At 42.3% G+C, this 20,215-nt stretch overlaps 1 long non-coding RNA gene across 1 annotated transcript in view; it reads right to left on the reverse strand.

Moving 5' to 3' along the window:
• Positions 1 to 1,556: 1,556 nt before the first annotated feature.
• Positions 1,557 to 20,215, reverse strand: part of LOC137528370 (uncharacterized) — a 69,522-nt gene continuing 50,863 nt past the window's right edge. Inside the window, exon 3 of the long non-coding RNA XR_011023375.1 lies at positions 1,557 to 1,604. This is a non-coding gene — a long non-coding RNA (uncharacterized lncRNA). The remainder of the gene's footprint in view (positions 1,605 to 20,215) is intronic.

Below are 20,215 nucleotides of genomic sequence, written 5' to 3' on the forward strand. Positions count from 1 at the left end.
CTTTGCCTTATTAAAACTAGACAAGTTACCGTATATACTCGGATACAAGTCGAGAAATTTAGGACTAACTCATAGTATAAAAGTGGGGGGGTGGACTTATACATGAGTAGCCCTAAATTTAACAACTTATAACCAAAATGAGGGCACCTTTCTCTCTCTCTCCTTGCCTCCCTGCAGTGCGTGCACTAGTGGCCGGCGGGTATTGAGATCCTCCGTAATCCCCGCAGCAGAAGGGAAGTGGTTGCCGGGGACTTTAATCCTCCCTCCCTCCATCACCCAAAGTGCAGCCGCCTCTCACTAACCTTCCTCCCCGTGTGTAATTTGAATGCAGCCAAGCATCGCAGCAGAAGTAAAGTAATTTCTCTTCCAGCGCCGGTTGCCATGCCCGCTCATCTTCCTCACTCGCACCGCGTCATGTGACTTCAGGAGCCGGCGGTACGATGCACGTACCGCCGGCTCCTGAAGTCACATGACGCGGTGCGAGTGAGGAAGATGAGCGGGCATGGCAACCGGCGCTGGAAGAGAAATTACTTTACTTCTGCTGCGATGCTTGGCTGCATTCAAATTACACACGGGGAGGAAGGTTAGTGAGAGGCGGCTGCACTTTGGGTGATGGAGGGAGGGAGGATTAAAGTCCCCGGCAACCACTTCCCTTCTGCTGCGGGGATTACGGAGGATCTCAATACCCGCCGGCCACTAGTGCACGCACTGCAGGGAGGCAAGGAGAGAGAGAGAAAGGTGCCCTCTCATTAAAGTTCCCGGCAACCACTTCACTTCTGCTGCAGTATTACTCTGCATTAAATTACATGGGAGGGGGATAGAGAGAGGTGGCTGCCCTTTGGGTGTTGGTGGGTGGGAAGGAGGATCAATGTCCCCTGTCACAAGTGCCATGCAGTCTGCAGGGTGGGGGAGAGACAATCATGGCTGCACTTGGGGGCCAGGAGGGATTCATGTTCACAATACTTTACGCAGTGCAGCCATTAACCCCTCCTAGTCCCCAAGTGCAGCCATTAACTTTGAGGGGTAGACTTATACTTCAGCCTCTAAAAAAAATTCAGTTTAGGAGGCTCAAATAATGGGGTCGACTTGTACACGAGGTCGACTTGTATCCGAGTATATACGGTAGGTGCTTTTTTATAAACTTGCATACAAGTGGCACTGTGCGTCCTATGATATGTGAAAGTTTCATGGTCACAGACTCACCAGCACTGCACCAACAACCCCCATAACATAGAAAGAAGGTAATAACAAACGCTGGGGGACATTTTCCTGCTGCCTGTAACCTGGCATGTGACCTTGCACTGGGATGATGTATAGTACAGTGCAGCCAGCGTAATAACTCTCCAGCTACACTGCCATATAGCACAGCCATGTAGAACCACGTGCCTCATATAACTTCTTATTACTGCACCCGATTTCTGGCTCAACTTGTGTTGCAAATCCATCCTGGACTGTTGGGAACCTACTGCTACAACAAGGATCTATACAGGTCACAAAATCAGGGCAAATTCACAACAATCAGTTGCTTTGTTATAAATACCTGGTTTGAGAGGTAAGTGCATTTGTGTTCCAACGTTCTCTACTGGGATTTATTTTCAGTGGTCCTAGAAAGAAAATTATGTGATTAGAAACCTGAAAAAAGTACTTAATTATTATTTACAGTAACATTTATTATTTTATTTGGTACTTTTCCATTAACCGGGCGCATCCACTAGGTAGCGATAAAACTCCACCAGAATTATATCTTTCCCTACTATCCATGGCGGCCTGGAGGGGGAATAGTAATTATCGCCACCTAGTGGATGCGCCCGGCTAACAGAAAAGTACCAAATAAAATAATATTACTGTATGTACAGTATGAGCTAAGCAAGAAAAAAAGAATTCTAAAAAAAAGTGTGGTGCAATGTTTTTAAATCCCCTTCAGTTCAACATTAACCACCATGGTGGGGCAGCACGGTGGCGTAGTGGTTAGCTCTCTCGCCTTGCAGCACTGGGTCCCTGGTTCGAATCCCAGCCAGGGCACTATCTGCAAAGAGTTTGTATGTTCTCTCCGTGTCTGCGTGGGTTTCCTCCGGGCACTCCGGTTTCCTCCCACATTCCAAAAACATACGGATAAGTTAATTGGGTCCCCCTAAATTGGCCCTAGACTACAGTACTTACACTACATAATATAGACATATGGCAATGGTAGGGAATAGATTGTGAGCTCCTTTGAGGGACAGTTAGTGACAAGATATATATACACTGTACAGCGCTGCGTAATATGTCGGCGCTATATAAATACTAAAAAATAATAATAATAATGGTGTAAATTCTCACTGCTATATCCAGTATTAGGTCTCTGTGACTCTCCTCTTTTGTTCTACATAAATGTACAAAATGCTTTCACGTTAGGAGGCACATTAGTTTAATGGCAAACATTGTGGTTTTGGCTCAGTACACACATCAATTGAAGAGAGAAAGAACAAGGAGGAGGATACACGTTAATTGCAGAGAATAGAATGTGGAACTTTACAGCGTAAGCTTTGCTATATAGTCACACATGGACTCCTGATCAAATATCACAAAAGCGTCCATAGTCCTACACTTCCTCTCCACGCCTCATCTCTCCCTCCCTTCTCAGGTGTCCTTTATTCTGCTAAATAACAGGGTTTTAAGTTTCTTCTTCCCCCCTTTCTCATCACTCTAACACCTATAGCTTCTGCCTGGCTATTTTGTTTGGTCTTGAGGGATAACCTAAATTTACGTTCAGAAATTGAAATAGTTAAATCTGTTTTGATGTTCTAATAGGTATGGATACCTGGGGACTCCTGGGATGTTGGCCATACACAATAGTAGCTGCGGATGTAATACAATATCCCTCGACACACAATAAGTACATGCCGGGAAATGTGACCAAAGATTTTCAAACTTCCCTCACGTGTGTTTATCATAAGCAGCTTTTATACCTAACAACCTTACCTGTATTAATGATTGCTAATACTTAATGGAGTGTTACAAACAGCTGTAAACACAGATTATGTTTTTTCATTGTTCGTGCAGAATAATGATGTAATGTTGTGTGTGGAGGCCAGATAGCCTTAGGTAACCTAAAGTGAATCGTCAGGCATGTTTGGTCATGTGGAAGCAGTATGTAGGGATCATCCTAGCAACCATGACATGGACTGGTGTTGAGTGAGAGGGTGAAAATTTGTAAAATTATTTTCTGCTGTGTGCTTATTCATGTTGCTGCAAACACACCTGGTTACAACACTTCATTAAAGGCTAAGGTGGGTTGTACAGATGACAATTTCCTGAAGTCAACTACATTCCTACTCTGTATAGTTGCAGAGGGATATATGCTTTAAGGCCTGTGGTAGGAAGTGATTGGTGGGAGTTAAAAATAGTCAGATGTTGGCATCAGTGATGAAATAGTGTGTGGGTTTACCTTTTTACCCACCCACTCACGCAAATGCAGGTAATTCCCTATGGGGGAAAAAGACCACGGAAAGCCATGTAAATGGTAACTGACACTGATGCAGGGAGTCCTCCCCTGAGGAAGGAAGCCCAGTGAGAAAGGACCTGAGGCCAAAACAATGTGCATTTTAGCTATGATAATTTAAATTAGGGGCAAACCCAGGATTTTCAATGGGGGGATTCCTGAAAGGTCTCCCTCAGCCATGCACAATACAGTTTAATAATATGGTAGGACACCATGCTGGGTACACATATTGCAATTTCCCATCTGAACGGGATTGATCAGGAGCAGTTTGGATACAGATAATAATGAGGACAGCCAACATTGCTAATGAAGGTGAAAGTAAAGCATTCACACAGCAGGAGCACAGGGCTGTGCTCATACCTGACTCTGTTAAGTTCCCCAGAGCTGTTCCATGCTCTGTACACACACTGCTGCTCCATGCTGTGTACACACGCTGCTGCTCCATCCAAAGTCAACTGTAGCAGGGAAAGAAAGGGGGCAGTGCTGTGAGCTGCAGGATGCCTGCAGCTATTCGGGTGTCTCAACTTGTGCCTGTCCCCAGACACTGCACCAGCCCTGGTCTGAGAAGGGATTCTGGGCAGCTGTAACCCTCCTGCATTTGCCTATGTACTGCATAAATCCAGGTGGAGACAGGGTTATCTTTTCTACTTTGCAGTGCATTTTCACACCTTTGGTGGATTTGGGTTGACTCCTTAGTGAATGAATTAAAGAAGTGTGAGTAGTGGGACTGCCTGTTTTGTTTGGAAGGAAGTCCAGTGACCGCTATGAGACGGGTGGGGTGTACTTGAATCCTATGGCACCCATACACAGGGTAACTAAGAAAGAGAATTTTACAGACCATCATGAGGGATAGGGAACGCACCAAGGGGCACCCTGATACTGATAAGTAGTGATGACTTTACTACCATAAGAGGGGTGTTGTAAAGCTATACAAGCAAGGTAGTATAGTGGTTAGCGCTCTTAGCTTTCAGCGCTGAGTCCCCAGTTCAAAACCCAGCCAGGCACTATCTGCATAGAGGTTGTATGTTCTCCCTTTGTCTGTGTGCTGTTCCTCCGGTCACTCCAGTTTCCTTCCACATTTCAAAAACATACAGATGAGTTAATTGGATTCCCCCTAAATTGGCCCTAGACTACGATGGACATATGACTATTGTATGGTTTAGATTGTGCACCCCTCTGAGGGAGTTAGTGACAAGACCATATACTCTGTAAAGCACTGAAAAAGATGTCAGCACTATATACATACTAAATTAAAAATAACAGAAATGCATTATTGCAGAGATCCCATGATGGGAAGGAGGTGACATTTGTTGTCATTACTTGCACCATACCTGGAAGCCTGATTCAAAAAGTTGCTATGTGACCTACTGAGCCCAACCCTCCATTTTTGTACAAAATACAACACACTGGTTAGAAGCCTATTGGAGGACTGTTAAGAGCCCCAGGCAACAGTAATGTCAAAATGATCAGGCTTTGCCACCTTTTAGATGGTGAAGCTGTTGTTGCAAAGGTCCACTTTTGCACATCTAGCTGTTGAAAAGCTTTGCCTTGAGCTGAATAAGCAGCCCCTCTCCTGTCTTTCATCAGCACCCACTTGTGCTTTTTTCGGATGTGTCCCTCTCTGATCCTTTGCTCAGAGGGGCACATAATGAAGATATAGGGAACATACAGTATAAAGCTTCCTATCAGCAGTATTTCCATAAGTGCATAGAAGGATAATACAAGGGCTGTACTCATATCTCCCAACTTTTTGAGATGAGAAAGAGGGACACTTAAGCCACACCCATGCCACGCCCCCGATCATGCCCCCATCACACCCCTGGTCACGCATACGTTAAAAATTTAATGAGAATAATATGTTGTTTTAATATTCAAACCACACTGGTCCTTTCTATCCTGGTTCATTTTCCTTCATTTTAACATGTTCAAATTAGTAATATATCAATTTAAAGGATGGGAATAAAGTTTAGAGTCAAACAAACACACTTTTTAGTAGAGAAATATATATATTTACATAGAAAGAGGGACAAAGTCCTAAAAGAGGGACAAACGAGGAGGAAAGAGGGACAGAGGGACAGGGCTCCCAAAGAGGGACTGTCCCTCCGAAAAAGGGACAGTTGGGAGCTATGGCTGTACTGACAGCAATGCAAAAGTGAGCAAAACTGTATTTTATTACAGTCGTAGGTCACAGAAATTACACGTGCTGATAAAGTAACTCCTAAAGGTAGCCATACATCTAGCGATGTATGGGCAGATTTGACCAAGAGACAAATCTCTCTCTTATCGAATATGATAAGAGAGCGATCTGTCAAGTGCCCATACTCCACAGGCCGATTTCCAATCAATTTCAGCATGAAATCTCTTGGGAATCGGCCTTGTGCGCCGCATACGTCCACATCGCCACTCCGACGCTGTCCCCTCTAATGATAATGTCCCCCCGGTGCCCAGGTGCAGTGTATACATTACCTTTCCACCGTCTCTGCTAGTCTCCGCAGGGTCTGAGCGCACTCTGCTCATCATACACACACACGCCACATGGTTGCCTAGTAACGTGGCTGTGTGTATGATGTTTGACATCAAATGCGTCACTAAAAAGAAAAGATTACTACTAGGAAACCATGTGGGGCGTGCATGTGTGCACAGCTAAATGCACATGGAGCCTGTGGGAACAAGTGGAGGTAACAGAAAGGTAATATATACATTGCACCTGGGCACTGGGGGGGGGGGGGGAACATTTATCATTGGAGGGACAGTGCTGGGGTATGCAAATGGATCCAATGTTAATCCAATGGATCCGTTCACATCCATCCGCTTGTACGGATCCGTTGTCTGTTCCGCTCAACAGACAAAAAAATGCTGCAGGACCTATTTTCCCAGACCACTGTGCCCAGCGGACTAGAAACGGAAAGTTTTGCAGCTACATAGGAACAAATAGAAAACGAACAGTTTACAGCACACATAGTTTTTTTTACCTGATCCTGATGGCCGGTTCTGTGAACCAGGCCTAAGCTGCAGATTTTTTTTACAGAAATGATACTGCTGACAATGACAATGTGCACAGATGGATGAGGAAGTTTCAAGAAGGGGAAACCAGACCCGAAGACAAACCTGACCATCAACTGACCATCCCTCCCATGTCAATAATTCAATGATGGCGCGTTACTTCTTCTTGGAATCCATTGTTCCCTTGCAATAAAGAAACAGATCCTGGAAGATTAGTAAGAGGAAGAGTTCTGCAACCAATTTGTGTAATTCAACCACCAGTATCAGCTAATAAAAACTACAACTGTTTCCTCTTCTGAGGAGGAAAGAGAAGATGGTTTTTGATCGTACCACATCCATTTGTTGGCTATGTACGGCAAATCGCAGTGGTTGGTATTTTCAGGAAGGCGCACCATCTGTTTTTTATCGCTCATCTAAGCTTTACCTATTTGACTGCCTTTGATATACTGACACGCCTATTTGACTTATGGTGTATTTAGTGGGACATGTGGTAGCTCTATCCCTATGTAATCTATCATGAAATTACTCTGTAACTATCTTCCCTGGCCAGGATCACATGCCCTACTCAGAACACCAATATCTCATAAAAGAAACACATTAACCTTTTCACTGGCTTAATATTCTGCTTTTCATGCTGTACAGTCCTTGTCAAGCCCTGTCCTCTCCTGCCACACATATGGCTCTGATAAGCATCTCATGTATTTCAAACTCATACTAATAAATTACAGATAGCTTAGCTCTGTGGCGCAGCACTATGACCCGTATCACTTCCAAGAAATTAATACTAGTTTACAGTGCCGGCTTAAGCTAGAATTTCTTTATTTGTCCCAACATTCCAGTCTTTCTTTAGCTCATTACTGCAAGTTTTCTGGTAGGGCTGATTAATTATTCTATTGTTATTTATCTTTGTTTGCACATCTGTGATTTCCTTTTACTGAGTAAATTTGGCCAGCAAAAGACATTGCACAATCTTATCTGGTAATCCAGTAGCTGTGTTTATATATTATTTGTAAATACCTGTGTATTCATGTATGAAGACATTATTCTAGAAAAGCAAAATAAAATATTGTTAACCCTGACATTCCCTAAAATGAAAGGAGATTAGATTGTAATGCATATCATGTGTGCGTTTGGTGTAGCAAAAGTCAGCTACATGTAGCCTTTCAAGTTAGGGACACATGATTTTTAGTCAACACTTCATTACTATGCTATCCATTCACTTTCATTGAGAGGTCCCATGTCCTAACCCGTGTACCCCTCCCCTTTGCCTTAATGGATTGTTTTTCTGTTCAAAAGCACAAATCCTGGGGACATGAAAACTCTGAAATTCATCACACATCTCTCTGGTTTCAACACCATTAATCAACTCCTGATGAAGAAGTCACAGGCCTTGACCTCTGACACTGCAGAAAGCTTTACAATGCCCAAGGTGTGGCAAAGCCTGCCTCGTGCCACCAAAACATTCCACTTCTATCATCTTGTTGTCCTAAACTTCAGCTATAAAAAGTTACTTTCATTACTTTGGAATACAAGGGTTTAACAACTGAAATCAGAACCCAAAGACACAAACCACTCTATTCCATTTTCTGAGTGGATTTTAATGGATTTGTGTAAAATTACCAGTTCACACACCAGGATGCATCTGTATTTGCCATTAGATCAGTGTAAGTGATATACTTTACTGTTGTTCTACAAATCTACAAATTATCCGTCTAGCCCCGATAACTGTCTTTTTTTAAACTAATAAAGTAAAATGGTTTCCACTGAAGCAGGATTTTCCACTGCCGTTTGTCTGGGTGAAAAGCTGCACCAAAGCAGCCATCAGAATGTTCCATCCTAATGGGTAAGTAATGCAAGTGTAGAGAGCTAAGAAAGTTGGGGGGGAGGGAGGGGGTAGCTTTCAAACCAGATGTGTTACTGCGCTCGGGTAAGAGTGCCAGTGTGCCAAGACCATTTCAGTTTCCCCAGCCATTTGTAATCAGATGCAATGCAGTATGGTGTACTATTAAAACACAAAAAACATCACAGCACTGAGTTTTGCATGCTATGTAGTGAATGGTGTAACTATGCACTAATATTGCACAGCAACATGCACTGGGAACAATACATTCTCCTTGCATGAATAAGCCTTTAGTACTAAGGGCCAAAGTTCATAAGAGTTTAACTAGCTACTAGCAACAACTTATTTGTAAGCACTTGTTATTAATGCATCACTGCACCAATGCAGTTGCTAACAAATACTGCACATAACAGCCACTCATTCATGTAGCTCCATTGGGCCACAGTTGTTAGCATCTACACTGGATAATATTAGTAGCAGCTGCTAGCATGTTAGTAGCTGCAGCTAGTAGCAGCATCAGGTTGTCTGTATGCTGTCAGTAGACATTTTGAATGCCCCACAATCTCAGCATGGTATTTACAAAGATGCAGAGTCACATCACTAGTGTCGTATCACATCCTTCCACAAAAATAAGTAAGACAAAAATAAAAATTTGAAAGCCTGAATAGTGTAATACTGTTGATTGGTATTAGCAGTGCCGGGACAAGGTCCTCCAGCACCCAAGGCTGAGACACCAAAGTGCGCCCCTCCATCCCTCCACCCCAGCCGTCACACACTGATTGCTATTAGACTAAGAAGGCCACAGGGCCCACAACCTCCCCAACACCTTAATATCTAGTTATATGGCTTGCAGTCACTGCTATGTATCCCCTTTTCTTATTTCTTTCTGCTTAATACACAATTAGGAATGACAGCTGAATGAATTGTGCGCCCCTCCTACGCTGCTCCCTGAGGCTGGAGCCTCTACAGCCTATGCCTCGGCCCGGCCCTGGGTATTAGTAGCAATGAATAGTAGAAATTTTACTCACAAACATGGGTTGCCACCACAGGCAACCACTATATGCGCAGATGGGGAAATTATCCTGTCCCCACTCAGAAGAAGTCGCTCTTTGTATATAGGAAGAAAAAGGGCAGAAACACCAGTCCACCAGGTGGATATTCAATGATTTATGTATACAGAGGCGCCAGAAAGTATTAAAAACTGTTTTAAATGTGGGGTACTGTTGGACTTACCTCCCCATGGATGACACAACAATAATGTATCTTTAAATGTATTCAACATTTATTTCTTACTCCAATAACATCTGCAACGTGTTTCGTGGGTCTGTCGCCCGCTTCCTCAGGCAAAGTACAACAAGGAGCAGCTGAATGAGTGTCAGGACGGGTATAGCGCCTATACGTTTTAAAGATACATTATTGTTGTGTCATCTATGGGGAGGTAAGTCCACTAGTACCCCCCCATTTTAAACTGCTTCCACAAAAATAAGCTCCACCAGAAAAGGGGTAAATGCTACTGAAGTCTACAGGCCTACTGAGGAGACTTGACCAAGTGTCTTTATCCACAATATGTAGTGTGCTAACATGCAATACAGCAATTGAATGCAGGTTCTTGTCAGTGGTTTGCCTCTTTCTTACTTTGACACTACTGAGGAGTTAATGATCAGCAGTAATCACAAGTCCCTTCCACTCAGATGGCTGACCTTTAATCAAATCCAGGCCCAACCTCCAAAATCTTTCAAAAATGGTGCAAAATATTTTCTTGACTTCCCATTGGTCAGCTAGTTCAAATGATATTTCCAACACCATGTGACATTAACTAGCAAGTTCAGGAACAGCAGCTGGCGCAGGAATATGAATGCACATTGCAAAAGTGTTTGGCTTTGCAAAAAGACATTGGCCTTTAAAGTTTATTTTTGCAATGTTTGATATATGCTGTGATATACAGTGGTTTGCAAAAGTATTCGGCCCCCTTGAAGTTTTCCATATTTTGTCATATTACTGCCACAAACATGAATCAATTTTATTGGAATTCCACACGAAAGACCAATACAAAGTGGTGTACACGTGAGAAGTGGAAAAATAATCATACATGATTTCAAACATTTTTTTACCAATAAATAACTGCAAAGTGGGGTGTGCGTAATTATTCAGCCCCCTTTGGTCTGAGTGCAGTCAGTTGCCCATAGACATTGCCTGATGAGTGCTAATGACTAAATAGAGTGCACCTGTGTGTAATCTAATGTCAGTACAAATACATTTGCTCTGTGACGGCCTCAGGGGTTGTCTAAGAGAATATTGGAAGCAACAACTCCATGAAGTCCAAAGAACACACCAGACAAGTCAGGGATAAAGTTATTGAGAAATTTAAAGCGGGCTTAGGCTACAAAAAGATTTCCAAAGCCTTGAACATCCCATGGAGCACTATTCAAGCGATCATTCAGAAATGGAAGGAGTGTGGCACAACTGTAAACCTACCAAGACAAGGCCGTCCACCTAAACTCACAGGCCGAACAAGGAGAGCGCAGATCAGAAATGCAGTCAAGAGGTCCATGGTGACTCTGGACGAGCTGCAGAGATCTACAGCTCAGGTGGGGGAATCTGTCCATAGGACAACTATTAGTCGTGCAATGCACAAAGTTGACCTTTATGGAAGAGTGGCAAGAAGAAAGCCATTGTTAACAGAAAAGCATAAGAACTCCCGTTTGCAGTTTGCCACAAGCCATGTGGGGGACACAGCAAACATGTGGAAGAAGGTGCTCTGGTCAGATTAGACCAAAATTGAACTTTTTGGCCAAAATGCAAAACGCTATGCGTGGTGGAAAACTAACACTGCACATCACTCTGAACACACCATCCCCACTGTCAAATATGGTGGTGGCAGCATCATGCTCTTGGGGTGCTTCTCTTCAGCAGGGACAGGGAAGCTGGTCAGTGTTGATGGGAAGATGGATGAAGCCAAATACAGGGCAATCTTGGAAAAAAAAACCTCTTGGAGTCTGCAAAAGACTTGAGAATGGGGTGGAGGTTCACCTTCCAGCAGGACAACGACCCTAAACATAAAGCCAGGGCAACAATGGAATGGTTTAGAACAAAACATATCCATGTGTTAGAATGGTCCAGTCAAAGTCCAGATCTAAATCCAATAGAGAATCTGTGGCAAGATATGAAAACTGCTGTTCAAAAATGCTGCCCATCTAATCTGACTGAGCTGGAGCTGTTCTGCAAAGAAGAATGGGCAAGGATTTCCGTCTCTAGATGTGCAAAGCTGGTAGAGACATACTCTAAAAGACTGGCAGCTGTAATTGCAGCAAAAGTTGGGTCTACAAAGTATTGACTCAAAGGGCTGAATAATTACGCACACCCCACTTTGCAGTTTTTTTTTTAAATGTTTGGATTCATGTATGATTGTTGTTCCACTTCTCACGTGTACACCACTTTGTATTGGTCTTTCACATGGAATTCCAATAAAATTGATTCATGTTTGTGGCAGTAATATGACAAAATGTGGAAAACTTCAAGGGGGCAGAATACTTTTGCAAACCACTGTATGATCCAGGGTAAAGTATAAAGTGTATACCTACTGAAACTTAAAAAAAAAAACCTAAGTCTCTTCTGCCACAAGACCTTTAGCTAGTAGAGGGCTAGTAGACAGGCTGCTGCACTCACGTATGTAACCCATATGGGAGCAGGGAAGTTGAAGCCAAAATGTCCAGAGAGTCTAAAGAAATCCCACTACACCAGATGGTGGGATATATCAAAACGACCTTTATTTGTAATCCAACAATGTTGCAAGAAAAGCTCACGCGTATCGGAGCAACGGCTCCTTAATCATAGCTTACCAAAAACAGACATTACACAGCTTATATAGGTGAAAAAAGACACACCCATAGGTGTCGACTCAATACTTAAAGAGACATGGTTAAAATTGGTGTAGACCAGTACAATACACCCTATAATAAAAGCATACACAATAAATGTCATTTAAAAACATAGCATCAACTATCACATGGTAGCAATTAACAAGAAAGTAGTCTGAGAGTAAATTCACTACCTTTAAAATAGGGAAAAACTTTTGAAATAGTTTTGCATGAAGTTCTAAAAATGCCATACTGGTGGAACTGTACAAAACCAAAGCAAAACTGTCAGAGAAAGAAGAAGATGTGGTTGATCTTACTTTTAGCTGCCACACTGGGGGATTGACTGTCAGATTGTAATACAGTAGTTTGCAAAAATATTTAACCCCCTTGAAGTTTTCCACATTTTGTCATATTACTGCCACAAACATGAATCAATTTTATTGGAATTCCACATGAAAGACCAATACAAAGTGGTGTACACGTGAGAAGTGGAACGAAAATCATACATGATTTCATACATTTTTTTTTTAAATAACTGCAAAGCGGGTGTGCGTAATTATTCAGCCCTCTTTGGTCTTAAACTAACATTGTACATCACTCTGAACACACCATCCCCACCGTCAAATATGGTCAGGGAAGCTGGTCAGAGTTGATGGGAAGATGGATGGAGCCAAATACAGGGCAATCTTGGAAGAAAACTTCTTGGAGTCTGCAAAAGACTTGAGACTGGGGCAGAGGTTCACCTTCCAGCAGGAGAACGACCCTAAACATAAAGCCAGGGCAACAATGGAATGGTTTAAAACAAAACCTATCCATGAGTTAGAATAGCCCAGTCAAAGTCCAGATCTAAATCTAGAATCTGTGGCACGATGTGAAAACTGCTGTTCACAAACGCTGTCCATCCAATTGGACTAAGCTGGACTCAGGGGGCTGAATAATTACGCACACCCCACTTTGCAGTTGATTTTTTTTTTAAATGTTTGGAATCACGTATGATTTTCGTTCCACTTCTCACATGTACACCACTTTGTATTGGTCTTTCATGTGGAATTCCAAAAAAATGGATTCATGTTTGTGGCAGTAATATGACAAAATGTGGAAAACCTCAAGGGGGCCGAATACTTTTCCAAACCACTGTATATGTTGTATTTTATTCCCTGCATGATTGAATTAAAGTGTTCTTTCACAGCTGTCACTCACACCTTACTTGTAAAGTCCAGCCAACAACTACATTGTGAGATAGGTGAGCCACATACTTTAATGAAAGCATAAATATCTGGGTTGATTGACATCAATCAGTCCATCCTACTGGACAAATATATAAAGATTTTAATGAAAGCAGAGTTACAGATTCATGTTTACACCGAGGCCCCAAGTCCTTTTGCTACCTACGCCTAACAGTGATGTTAACACAAAGCTTCTAATAACAATCTGTCACTTCTGACACAACCGAAGTCTATCAGCTGGAAGCTGAACGCACAGTCACCAAACAGGTTTATCAACTTCCCCTATTGGAAAGATGCCGTCAAACTGTGCTCTGTATTTACATAGGGTACCCATGCACAGTCATATTTTTGTAAGCGATGTAACTGACTCCAGCATTGCTTGGGAAAATCTAGCAGAGAAGAAGGGCCCTTGCGAGCAATAACAAGGACAGACAAGTGTTGATGGATTGTCACTGCACGGATAGTGACCTATTCACTGTATGTTGCCAGGGTTTAAAGTCATCCAACTCAGAAAGAAATATCAAAAGAAATCCAGCAGTGCACAGTCTCTGGGAGTAGGGGCTACTGGGAGAATAAGGCAAGAGCAATGTGCAATATGGGGCAACTCACAACAAGCAGTCAGGATATACCTTCATTTTTTCATAGGCTGTGCAGCAATTTCACTTACAGGAGAATAGCATGTTTGCTTTGGGATCTATGCCCTCCAGAAATTAGAGCATCTCTGACAATTATTTATTTTTATTATTAGGCATTTCTATAGTGCTGAATTTTCCACAGTGCTTTGCAAAGTACATTTAACAATTCATTCTACTAACAGTTTTGAAAAAGCTTGAAATCGAATGTGGCTACTTTAGTCATAAATACTGTCTGTAGTGTGGTGGCCTATTTGTGAGGAGGACATATAGCATACAGTATAGGAGACCCGGATTTGAATCTCAGCTCTTCCTGTTCAGGAAGTCAGCACCTATTCAGTAAGAGACCTTGGGCAAGACTCTCTAACACTGCTACTGTCTACAGAGCTTGTCCCAGTGGTTGCAGCTCTGGTGCTTTGAGTCCACCAGTAGAAAAGTGTGATTAAATGATTTTTGTTTGTTTAAAAAAAAAAAGCCATTTGCCGAATTTGAAGCATGTGGGCCAGTTAGGTACTAATGCATTCCACAGCAATCTCTGTCTACAGCTACAATTTTGCCTTGCCTGAACTGATCATTCAGGATAATTTTAGCAAGAAATCTTAAGTGTTGGCAGCACGGTGGCGTAGTGGTTAGCTCTCTCGCCTTGCAGCGCTGGGTCCCTGGTTCGAATCCCAGCCAGGGCACTATCTGCAAAGAGTTTGTATGTTCTCTCCGTGTCTGTGTGGGTTTCCTCCGGGCACTCCGGTTTCCTCCCACATTCCAAAAACATACGGATAAGTTAATTGGCTCCCCCTAAAAAAAATTGGCCCTAGATTACAGTACTTACACTACATAATATAGACATATGGCAATGGTGGGGATTAGATTGTGAGCTCCTTTGAGGGACAGTTAGTGATGAGATATATATATGCACTGTGCAGCGCTGCGTAATATGTCGGCGCTATATAAATACTAAATAATAATAATAATAAATAATAATAAGTGTTTACGTTGTCCTCCAAGCGGTAGGCATCAGGACAGGTGACAGTATATGCCTGCTCCACCTGTTTCTCTAGGTTTATTTGGCTCTGACATCCTTTAATAGTGGACAGTGGGCCTGCCCAGAAAAGCTTTGAAAGAAAACCCCTCTCCTTTAATTAAAAGAAAAAATCCCTACTTAACATACATATGCCAGGGATCAGATTGTGAGATCCTTTGAGGACAGTCAGCAATAATGACACTTCTAAAGGGACAAGTGGAGCAATTATGAGGCCCCCAAGTGTCAAATACAGCAATTATAAATGCAGTAATCCTCAAATGACAAATCTAGCAACAATAGATCTACCACTGCTTAGTTCTAACCACCCTCCATCTACTCCTAACACTTACCACCCCCCACATTTTCTTAAAAGACCGCTATCACAAAAAAAGTAGGCAGTTAAAATCTGACGGAACCGACAGGTTTTGGGATAGTCCATCTCCTCATGGGGGATTCTCAGGGTTTTCTTTGTTTTCAACAGCATTTCCTGAACAACAGTTTAACTGCCAAGATAGTAATCTATCAGCCAGCCTCCCTACTCACTTGCACACTATTTTGTCAGTTAAGCCCCATCTACACGATACAATTCGATTACGATTCTTTTTACGATCCGATTAAATGCGACATGTCCGATCGGGATTCGATTCAATTCGATTTGCCATTGTTTTGCAATGGCAAATCGAATTTAATTGAATCGAATCTCAATCGGACATGTCGGATTTAATCGTATCGTAATTAGAATCGTAATCGAATCGTACAAATAATCGTATCGTGTAGATGGGGCTTTAGACTTTGCAACTGCTGTTCAGGAAATGCTCTGTCGGATTTTAACTGCCTACTTTTTTCACAATAGTGGTCCTTTGAAAACTAACTTCCCCTATCTTTGCCTAAGGGCCCATTCACACGTGCGATTGCAAATGCCTAGCAAATGCGATTTTATGGCAATTTTACAGTTATTGTAATTCTCATTTGGTGAGATCTCAAATGCTCCAAAATTTCTGCATGCAGCACGTTTGTGATTTCCACAAATTGCAAGCGCTGCCGTTTGAATGATTTCATAGGGAAACACTGTACACAACACTTTGCTGATTGCCAGTGATTATCAAAGCGTTAAATAACGTATGGGAGTCCATAATAAAAGTACTTTTTTTTAGCTGGCTTGCATGCACTAGATGTCTGGTCTTGGTGGTGCTTTGCAGGTGATGTGGAGAGGCTTGGGGGTGCTTCAGCCCCAGCAAGCCCCCCTTCCTGAAGCCGCCCCGCCCCCTTCCTTCTCCATAGAGCAGGGAGGGGGCAGGGGGCCAGGAGCCGAATGTGTCTTCAAAACAATCGATCCAAAAGTGCCAGCTGAAATGATCTGTTATTTTGAGTGACAGATTGTCAAGGTGTGCAAGGCCAAGGAACTTTATAGCGAGAGTGTGACTACAGGAGGGGAGGGCAGAATGATGACTCATCAGTGTGAAACTCACTCTACACCAAGGCTTTTCAAGGTTTTCACTCATTGTACCACTTTTATCACCTGAAAAATTTGAAGTACCACCAGTGTGCCAGCACAATAGATCTGACCAGATCAGGCTCGGCTGTTTCCAGAGGAGCCCGAGCGGAGAGCCAGTACCGCACATACACTCACACCAACAAGGAGATCTTCGAGGGGTTCCAGCGCTGGATCCCCTCTACTGAAGAGGAAGCCTCTTTAGGATCAAGAGGCTTCCTCCTCCCGGGGCACTTTTTTCTTATAGGTAGACTTTAAAGAGAATCTGTATTGTTAAAATCGCTCAAAAGTAAACATACCAGTGCGTTAGGGGACATCTCCTATTACCCTCTGTCACAATTTCGCCGCTCCTCGCCGCATTAAAAGTGGTTAAAAACAGTTTTTAAAAGTTTGTTTGTAAACAAACAAAATGGCCACCAAAACAGGAAGTAGGTTGATGTACAGTATGTCCACACATAGAAAATACATCCATACATAAGCAGGCTGTATACAGCATTCCTTTTGAATCTCAAGAGATCATTTGTGTGTTTCTTTCCCCCATGCACTGAAGTTTCAGGCTGCTCTTTTCCTCTTGCAAACAGCTTTGCCCTTGTTTGTAATTCCTCAGTATGTGAAAGCCCAGCCAGCTCAGAGGAAGATTTATCCAGCTGATTAGAGCAGCTTCTCTCTTCTCTCTTATCTAAATAACACACAGGCAGTGTGCATAGAGGGGCCAGAAAGGGTGAGTTCATAGCAGAACCACAACACTGAAGAACTTGGCAGCCTTCCAGACACAGGCCGACAAGTCTGACAGGGGAAAGATACATTGATTTATTACAGAGACTGTCATAGTAGAAAGTGCTGCAGTTAGCCAGAACACATTAGAATAGCTTTTGGAACATGTAGGATGATAAAAAACAGGATGCAATTTTTGTTACGGAGTCTCTTTAAGAAAGGGAGGGGGGGGGGGCATAAGGTAGGGGAATAGCAGGAGGCATTGGTGGGGAGGCAGAGGAGCGAGTGAGGGGTAGCCAAACTTTGTGGAGGCAGGACGGGACCAGGACAGGTGGGCAAATAAGTACCAGACAAACTTGGATGGAATGTACCACCTGGCCAACAGCAAAGTACCACTGGTGGTACGCGTACCACAGGTTGAAAAGCCCTGCTCTACACTGTCTAGTCAGCAGGCAAGTGTGGGGACTACAGACATTGTGATGTGCTGTATTGACCAGGAAAGAAAGCTGATAACATTGGCTCTGCAGTGTGGCCAAAATATCTCAATCATAGGAGTAGCTGTCAAGATTAGAAATAAAAAAAACAGAGAAACCATTCCACATATGCTGTTTATTCTTAGCTGTGTGCTTGGAGATCAGCCTTGCCATGTATCAGTAATATTCCCTATAGTAATTTCTGCTTAGTTCTACTGTATTACAGCAGCACATTTGATTTTTTTTCTTATATTTTTGTTTGTAGCTAGTTTATATAGCATATTTTTCCAGACATAACCTAATATATGATGTTATGTTGCTAATCACAGACATACACATTCATAAATGAAATGTAGTACATCTTGCAGTTCCCGACAGTTTCCTCTGCCAGTTCCTGGGAAGAGAAGGACTTTGCCCTTTCTAACTGGCTGTGATTAATGAAGTTCTCAGTGCGTGGTAGTAACTGGCAGACTATGACACTGACAGATGGACTCCTCCTGGGCATGTGGGAGGGATCAGACCAGAGTAGGGACATATCTGAGTCCAGGGCTTGAACCCAACATTAAACTAAACGTAACTAACAACTTATGTTCAACAAAGCGCTTTTCAGGGAGTTAGCAGATGGCAGAAGCATAAATACTTAAAGGTACAGGCTGTTAAAACAGGGATGACTAAAAACCTTTAATTTGTTCAAACCAATGAGGTGATCATACAGGTTTGGGGATGTGAAGACAGATAAACTACTTTTGCTGTAGTTTGATAACAGTCAAATGAATGCCGCTGTAGTTAGAGTGCATAGAGATGAACTGCTGCTGTCTTTTCTGACTACATTGTGTCCTAATGTAAAAAACAAACATACAAAAGAGAGGTTAACAATAAAGCATTCAGAGCTCTGCTCAGCGTTATAAATTAATATTACCTAACCCAAATGCATTTTCGTGGTTCTGGGTTAAAAAAAAAAAAAAAAAAAAACATCGCCCAAGTAATAAGTAATTAACGGCAGACAAAACTTTTCATCTCTGTTTGGACCTACATGGGGAAGTAGTACAGAATGTCTGTTTTTTAAATTTTTATTTATTTAAGTATTTATATAGCGCCGACATATTACGCAGCGCTGGCATCCTCATCACTGAGATCTCCCTTCACTTCCCGTTCCTTTGACAGCTGGTACTAGCCCACAAAAATGCATAAATGACAACATTTACTTACTAATCTCTGGTGTCCATTATGTAAATGAAACCTCTGCTGACACCAGCAGGCTACCTCCATATCAGAGCCAGTAGAAGGTTTTGCATCGGCCTCACCTTTTCACGTGGCCAAGCTCTGACCTTTGCACTGGTGCAGATGCCAGCTGATGACATCATATGCACCTTGATTGGTGCTAGGGTATTACACGGAATGGTTAGAATTTCTGTCACATTTTTACTGCTGAATGTAGCCATGCTGCTAACATTTACCCCCACTTTGTATTGAGGTAAACCCAGTACAAACAGCAACTAAAGATCTCAGTGGGGATCCATCCAACAATACAAAAATATCTTGTCAGTTTTACCCCTTTCTCACTCCTTACAAAAAAATGGCTGTAACTTGGCAGAAGATCAGCATGGCAGCCAGGTAAGTAGTATTTCTAGAAGGAGGTCAGCTATGGAAGCCCCCTCATATTTTTCATGACTTTATGGGTTCATTTTTCAACTTAGAATAATAAATGTGTGTTAACCCAAACATCTAGTTGTGAAAAGAAAGTACTTCATTTTTGTTAAGATTAGGGCACTTTTCTACTGAATGGGGTTTTTGGAACCCATGCATTTGGCAGACAATCCTCTGAGTGCAATAGCGCCACCAATATAATCAACATTCTGGTGCATCTTTCCCACTGATAGGATTCAATTTTTTCCCAAATGCAAACGTAATTACCGTAATTCATTGGAAAATACAAAAACAATTGCACTGTGAAAATGCACACTTGCAGGAAAATCGCAGTAAAACACGCTGTAATACAAATGTAAAATAGAAAAATTGTGATCTACTTTCTTTGTGCTTGCGATGAAAGTCACAATTTTCAGTGGAAGAGGGTCTTTACACTTCACATACAGAAGGTATGGGGGAAGGGGAGGAGGGGGTATTATGAAAGCACATGCACTGGGATTTGGGGATGAGTAGTCCTATAGTAAATTATTATTATTTAGTATTTGTATAGCACTAACATTCTCTGCATCTCTCTCTCTCTATATATACATACATACATACATACATACATACATACATAGGGACGCGAAAGTTTGGGCAACGTTGTTAATCGTCATGATTTTCCTGTATAAATCGTTGGTTGTTACGATAAACAAATGTCAGTTAAATATATCATATAGGAAACACACAGGGATATTTGAGAAGTGAAATGAAGTTTATTGTATTTAAAGAAAGTGTGCAATAATTGTTTAAACAAAATTAGGCAGGTGCATAAATTTGGGCACCACAAAAA

This window comes from Hyperolius riggenbachi, chromosome 8 (assembly GCF_040937935.1).
Source record: "Hyperolius riggenbachi isolate aHypRig1 chromosome 8, aHypRig1.pri, whole genome shotgun sequence".
Lineage (NCBI taxonomy): Eukaryota > Metazoa > Chordata > Amphibia > Anura > Hyperoliidae > Hyperolius > Hyperolius riggenbachi.